Raw genomic sequence first — 7,609 nt, forward strand, 5'->3', positions numbered from 1 at the left:
TCTTACAAAAGTGACAAAGTACATCTACCTTAAATTCAACTTATAAAGTGCCGCATAACATAAACTTATAGGAATTCAGAATCTTAAAATAAATACATACTAAGAGTCATGAAAACATCTACATACAGTTTTTCACATCAATTATTGGCCTCAGTACAAAACAAGCCCAATTGCAAATTTGTACGTAAGTCACCAAACCCATTTTAGAGTTACTTCTCCATGAGCCAGTAGATTCTGTGTTGTGTTTAGACCTGGCTGCACAGAATTGTATAATTCTTTGTTGGTTTGTTTTTTTGTTTTCCCTTCAGTCCTCCCCTCTCTGCCCACCCCCCAGAGCAGGAACACTTTCTTAGAATGAGCTCCCATTTTATCTTGGGAATCTTGCTTGTCACATTTCCCATCTTACACTATGTTTAAAACTTTCTGTGGATTGGCTCTACTTCTTTTTATCCTATGTGTATGTATGTGCATATGTGCTTATTTATATCTGTTTCACATATTTTGAATTTATGTATACATATTGAATCATCTCATATATATGTTGAAAATTGTACAATAAAGAAGAGGTACTGAAGAAAAAATGATGCATGTGAATTATGGTATTGGTGAAGAATATTAGCATAGACTCAGTGGTAGAGAATTTGGTAGGTTTAGGGTCAAAAGAACACGTAACTCTGTCTTGGAAGAAGCATAGCCAAAATTCTCCGTAGAAGCACCACGGTTGAGAAGACTTTGTCTAAGTTACCTTGACCATGATGTCCTGAGGGACTAGTCCCTGCAGAAGAACATACTGCTTGCTAAAGTAGAGGGTCAATGGAAAAAGACTCTCAAAGTAATGGAATGACATTAAAAGAGTTATAACAATGAGCTTAAATTTAACAACGATTGTGAGGATGGTGAAGAATCAGATGAAGTTTTGTTCTGTTTTACACAGGCTTCTCTAGAGTCAGAACTAACTTGATAGCACTTAACAAGAACATGTGTAAATGCAAATGTCTCTTTAGTTGAAGGTTGTGATTTTCTCTCTTCCTATTAGGAAAATCCAGATTAAATAACTTCTTTAGTTATTTTTGGAGATTTTCCTGAATATTATCTTCAATGAGACTACACTGATAATTCATACATAGTCACAAAAAGCTTATTCCTTAGAACATTTGGTCCACAGTTAGGACACTTGACGTTAGCACGGAAGTGGGGTTTTCCCACTGGCTATCGACAGAGAGCTTTGTGTTCTCATATGACATTTGTAGCCTACCTGCCTCTTAGCTCTTAGCTTTCTGTGTGTACCAGGAATAATCTCCGAGGAAAAATTTTTTTTTCCCTACATAAATTCAATGAAACACGGGGGTATCAGGGCAATATTGGAAAATGACATTAGTTCCATCTTTTTCTGTTTTATAAAATAAGATGTTTGAATGGGTTCTGTAGAAAGATAAGAAGATAGATGTATTTCTATGAACCATTAAGCTCCCTAACCTAATATCCAAATAGGCGGCCTCAGGGCTCATTTGATATGTGATGTGGGGAGTGGTTAAATGAATTATTTTACATGTAATAAAACAGTAAATTCTCAGGCATATGTGTAACAAAACTTGCCATATAAAACCAGACAGGTTTTATCACAATGCACAAGTTTACAAATAGTGTATGCTCATATTTAATTTTTGTATTTTTATTAAGCCTGGTAATAATTACCTAAATAATTAGCTATAACCTTTTTATGTGCTTGGTAGGTGCCAGACATCACACCAAATGCTCTATACTATGTTCTCTCTTCCATCTTCATTATGAATCTATGAGAAAACCACTGTTTACTTCTTTAGCTTTGAAGATGAGGAGAGACTTTAAATAAACGTTGAGAGGTAAAGTGAATTCTGAAAGATAACACAAATATTAATTGGTGGTTTCAATGTTCACCATATGTCTGATGTGACTTCAAGAACTTAGCTAATAAACATCATCTTATTTCATCTCTATTTTCTTATAATGTAGGATAGCTAGATTTAAATGTGATATATAAAATAAATTTTGTAGAAATTGGTGTAAAATTGCTGTTTGTTCCATTCTTTGTAACAATTTTAAATTTTGCTTTTGAATTTCACATTAAATCACAGTAAAAGAAGATATTTCAAATGTAGGCATGATTCATCATCAGTGGGACTTCTTTATATTTATAAACAAATAAGCAATCACTTTAAAATAATGTCAACCATCTCTTTAGAAATACATCTTATCAAATATATTTTTATTTCTTTGGAATGACATTTCTTTGAGTTCAGATAATTTGGGGTTCAGATCTTCCTATATTTTTTAGTGTTATGTTCTGGCATGTGTAAGTGTGTTAAATAATAAAAGGTTACTTGTAAAAGCATATAGCTCATAAAGTACTTATATTCTGAATGCATAATAAACTCCTACAGCTAAATGATAAGGCAAAGTTATGGTAAGTAGTGGTCAAGTTATTTAAATTGGCATATTTCCACAAAAAGATAGGCAAATGTTAAATAAGTGTTGAAAGAGCTACAATATTTCACAGGAAGCAAATAAGGTGTGCAGTCCCTTCCTACCATAGCAACACTGTGCACAACAGAGCAAAGCACTGCTTGGTCCTGTGCCATCCTTCAAATTGTTCCCATGCCTGAGTACATGTTTCAGCTACTGTGTCATACAGCTAGTGAAAGCCCTTCCTCTCTTTTGCTGCCCGCTCACTTTAGTAACCATGACGTCCTTCTCTAGAGGCTGGTCTCTCCTGACCCTATGTCCAAAATATGTAAGACAAAGTCTTGCAATCCTTATCATGAAGGAGCACTCTGGCTGAACTTCCTAGAGATTAGTTTGTCCTTTTAGCAGTCACGGCACTAAAATCTTCTTCTCCAGCACCATCATTCAAAGGCATTGACTAGCTGTTGGTGCTCCTGCTTATCAAATAGCCAACTTTCATGTGCATATGAGGCAACTGAACATAGCATGGCTGGTGTCAGGTTCACCTTAGTCCTGAAAGCAACATCCTTGTTTTTCCATATACCAAATGAGTCTTATGCCACAGATTTACTTAATTTAATGTAATGCTTTTCTTCTCAATGACCATTGATTTTGGATACAAAGAAGACAGAATCCTTGACAAATTCAACATGTTCTACATTTTTCATATCATTTATTGACCCAGTTGTGAGGATATTGGTGTTTTTAACATTGAGTTGTAATCCATACTGAAGGATTCAATCTTTGATTTTTATCAAGAAGTGTTTTATGTCCTTCTTACTTTCATCAAGCAAGGTGGTGTCAGCTGCATATTGAAGGTTGTTAATAAGCCTCCCATTCCTTGATGAATTCTTCTTCAGACAACCCAGTCTTTATTTGCTCAGCATACAGATTGAATAAGTGTGTTGACAGTATAAAACACTGACACACACCTTTTCTGAGTTTAAATCATGTACTATTCCCTGGCACTATTCACACAACTGCCTCTTGATCCATGTTCAAGGTTCTCATGAGCACAAGGAAGTGTTCTAGAAGTACATTTTTCCACAATGTCATTCATAGTTTGTTATGATCCACAACGTCAAATGCCTTGAAATAGTCAATCAAACTCAAGTAAGCATCTTTCTGGTTTTCCCTCCTTTGGGCCAAGATCCATCTGACATCAGCAACATCCCTTGTTCCATGTCCTCTTCTATATCTAGCCTGAATCTCTGGCTGTCAATGTATTGCTGAAACCATTTTTTTGGATAATCATCAGCCAAATATTGTTTGCAAGTGTAATCAATGGTATTGTTCTATACTTGAACATTATGTTGGGTTACCTTTCTTTGGAATGGGTATAAATATGAATCTCTTCCAATCAGTTGGCCAAGTAGCTGTCTTCCAAGTTTCCTGGCATCTATAAGAGAGTGCTTTCAGTGCATCATCAGCTTGTTGAAATATATCAATTGATATTTCATTGGTTTATGATAAAACTCTGATGCATTTTATATTCCACACTGAGGTAGTTAGTTTATTATGCCAACCTGGCCAATAAACACATGTGCGGTTAATTAAAGGGCAGAGGGATAAATGGCTCAGTGAACCTCACCTTTCTAGTTCTCAGGTCTCTTTCTTTCTGATGGTCAGACCAGGGTGCAGCTGCCTTAGCCAGTTCCCTGCTTCAGCTGGCAAGGCTCACTTCCTGCAAGATATCCCCAAATAGAAGCCACATGGACCTACCCTGATTTTGCCCTGGGTGCTGGAGCAGCTGTGTGGAGAACCCTGCCAGTGCTGAGATGCTTACACATTCACTGCCTCAGCTTTCGTCCTGCAGTCAGCATCATTGCGTGTGTTTTGTGAGATGGAGGAAGACTTTGTGGATTGGTGTGAGACATAAGGGTTAATGTTGGACTTGTGGGTTTGGACAATACTGGATTGGGATGTTTTCTAGATGTGTACTTAACTTTTATATAAAACTCTCTTATATATATATGAGTTTCTGTGGATTTGTTTCTCTAAAATACCCGGACTAACACACACATTGTCTTATATTTCTTCAGGTTCACTAACTATAGAGAATGTTTTCATCCTTTAAGGTCCATTTGTAATTATAGTATATCTGTGAAAATTTGCACTCCCTAGAAATATTTATATCTGAATGTTTATACAATTAGATCGTGAGCTCCTAAGACATAATTATTATATTAAAGTTCTTATTCTCCCACGTTATATAACATATATTTTAACTAGTGTTTTGCATGAATAAATAAAATTAAAAATCCAAATCTCCATTTGAAACACTAAAGGACACTGTGGGCAACCACTGACAGATGCAGGAAGCCTGGAAAGCAGATGGAAGAAATATACAGAGCCACCATACCAAAACATATTGGTGGATGTTCAGTCATTTTAAGAGGTAGCATAATCCAGAACCACTGGTAATGAAAGAAGTTCAACCATCTCTGAAATCATTGATGAAAACAACATACTAAGAATGCATGTAATACAATTGAGATGTTTCTATAAAGAAATGTAGTCCTGGAAGCACTTTTCATCAATGGCAAGAAATTTGGAAGATTTGGTCAATTGACAAGAAGAAATCTGTATTTGTGCCCATCCTAAAGAAAGATCATACAACAGAATATGGTTTTTATGAACAATATCATTGGTACCATAAGCAAGTAAAATTTTACCAACATGCTCCTTAGAAGCAAGGATGATGAGACTTCTCTAAAGGGCTTTGGATATGTTATCACAATGGAAGAGTTCATAGAGAAAGGTAGCATACTGGTGTAATTGAAGGTCATGAGATAGATCAATTGTCACAGGGTCTGCAAAAAGGCCTCGGACAGGGAACCATTTTGCAGACCGTGCAGACAACACAGCGTCCATTCTGCAGTGCATGGAATCACTATGAGCAGAGGTGAAATGGACAGTATCTAACTGTAAATGAATGATGAGAATTGTCATTGTGGAGCATTGCTTATATAAGAGAAGAAATGAAAAAAATCTAGGGATAAATATTATTATAGGTGTAGAACACCTGCTCATAAAAAATAGCAAGATAATGGAATACACAAAAGTTTTTGAAACATATGGAATTGAGCATGAAAGAGCAAGTTTGAGTGAAGAGGGAGAAAAGGAGGCTTTCTACTCCCATAAAGATGTGTAGTCTTGAAAACCAACAGGAGAAGCTCTCTGTCCTATAGGGTTGCTACGCATTACTATCAACTCGATGGCATTAAGTTTGATTTGGGGGTTGAAGCAAAGAAAAAAATATCCATGCTTGTTACTGCTAAGCCAAGACATTCCTATCCAAGTGAAAGGTATTGGTCAATATTCAGACTTAAAAGAACTGAAAGAAAACATGAAGTAATTCTAAGTTCTACAGATGGAGGTGAATTAAAAAGGATTAAAATAGAAAGGAGAAATTATTTGCAGGTAAGGATGACATATCCCAAACCACCAAATTCAGGAACGAGACTTATTTATACAAATACTGATAGATTATGAATAATAAGGCTATTTGAGATAGCCAAAACTTTATGTACTTATTAACTCAAGTTGTGAGGATAAATGAATCTATAAATCAGGGTTTTTAATATGACTATCAAAACCTTGGGCTTTCATAGAGTTTCCTCTGTACTCATAAAGTTAATAGATGAAGGAAGTTAGAAAGGCAGAACTGTTACCAGATCATAACTTTTTATTTTCTTTCCATTTTTTTCTTGTTTCAAATTTTATATGTACAGTGTATACGTGTGAGATTGGAATTGCACCCTTTCCTCACTCCTTCAGTACATTCAGTGTATAACTGAAAAAATAACTAGTCAGCACTTAAGCCTTAGTCTAAGCCCTGTACCTAAAGACTGGTTCCTTTGCTTTGTTTACGCTAGTGCAAACTCTCCTATTGCTTCTCAACAGAAGAAATATCTTTTACCCTAGGCCTATATCCTGTAACATATGTTTTGGAGCTCGGTTAATTGACTTTTGATTATACCTTATAAATTTCCTTGGTGTTAACATATATAAAATTTATATTTTTAAGCCCAAATATTGTTATTTGATCTTTAAATTAAAATTAAATTATGGCCACTGTATTTTAAGGGTTTTGAGAAGACAAAAAACTATGAAAATAAAAACTCTGGAATAACTAAAAACATTCAGATAAATATTCTAAATATTATATTAATTAGATAATTTAAATATACATTATGATCAACAGTACTGCACTTAAGATTTTGGATAGGTTTAGCCATTCAAAGAACTGTATTTACATCTAATTGCTCTTCAAACATTCTCCAAATGCAGGGAAGATACTTGGAATTCTCGCAAGCTAAATGATACCTCTCCTACTTAGTGCCATTATATTTAGCCAAACAAATAATTCTTGGTTTTTAAACCACAAATTCAGAGTAAAGACATGCTAAAAGTCATTCCACCAAGAAAGTAGAAGCTGTCTGTTCCTGTAAATATTTAGTCGTGACCATGAAAAGGAGTTTTCCTACTCTGCCCTATAGAGTATGAGTTGGCATTGATTGGATGGCAGGGAGAAAAATGAGAAAGTGAAGAAGCCAGTAGTAGTGGATGCTATTAATTGTGGAGCACGATTTTTTGGATAGTTTTGTTGCTTTTATTCAGTTCTTCTGGCTAGTTTAACTGAACTTTGAGGACAAGTTATCCCCAAGAAGATCCGAGACTAAAGCCAAGTTACATCTTTTGACACAAAAAATGTGGAGCCTGATATAAAACAGTATTAAGGACAAATGGACAGCTAACAATTGTCCTAATAGAGATTAATAGAAACCTGGAAAGCAGGTTAGACTGGATTTTTATTTCTTATTAAATGTATAATAGAGGGCTGCTATTGAGTCCTGGTAGCATAGTGGTTATACGTAGGGTTGTTAACTGCAAGGTCAACAGTTTGATACCACCAGCCTTTTTGAGGGAGAAAGATGGGGATTTCTCCTCCTTTAAAGAGTCCAATGTCAGAAAAGCGTGGGGACAGTCTTATCCTGTCTTAGAGGGTATGGCGTGGCTCTTAAAAGCATTCCCATCCCATGTTAATTTATGTCTCTAGTTGTGACTGTTATTGTTCAGGTAACATTTCTGTGATTCTAGGTAGGTAGAAAAATACTTGAAAATA

The sequence above is a fragment of the Echinops telfairi genome, unplaced genomic scaffold (assembly GCF_000313985.2).
Source record: "Echinops telfairi isolate 266 unplaced genomic scaffold, ASM31398v2 ScPeMD7_7467;HRSCAF=8505_0, whole genome shotgun sequence".
In the NCBI taxonomy this organism is placed as follows: domain Eukaryota; kingdom Metazoa; phylum Chordata; class Mammalia; order Afrosoricida; family Tenrecidae; genus Echinops; species Echinops telfairi.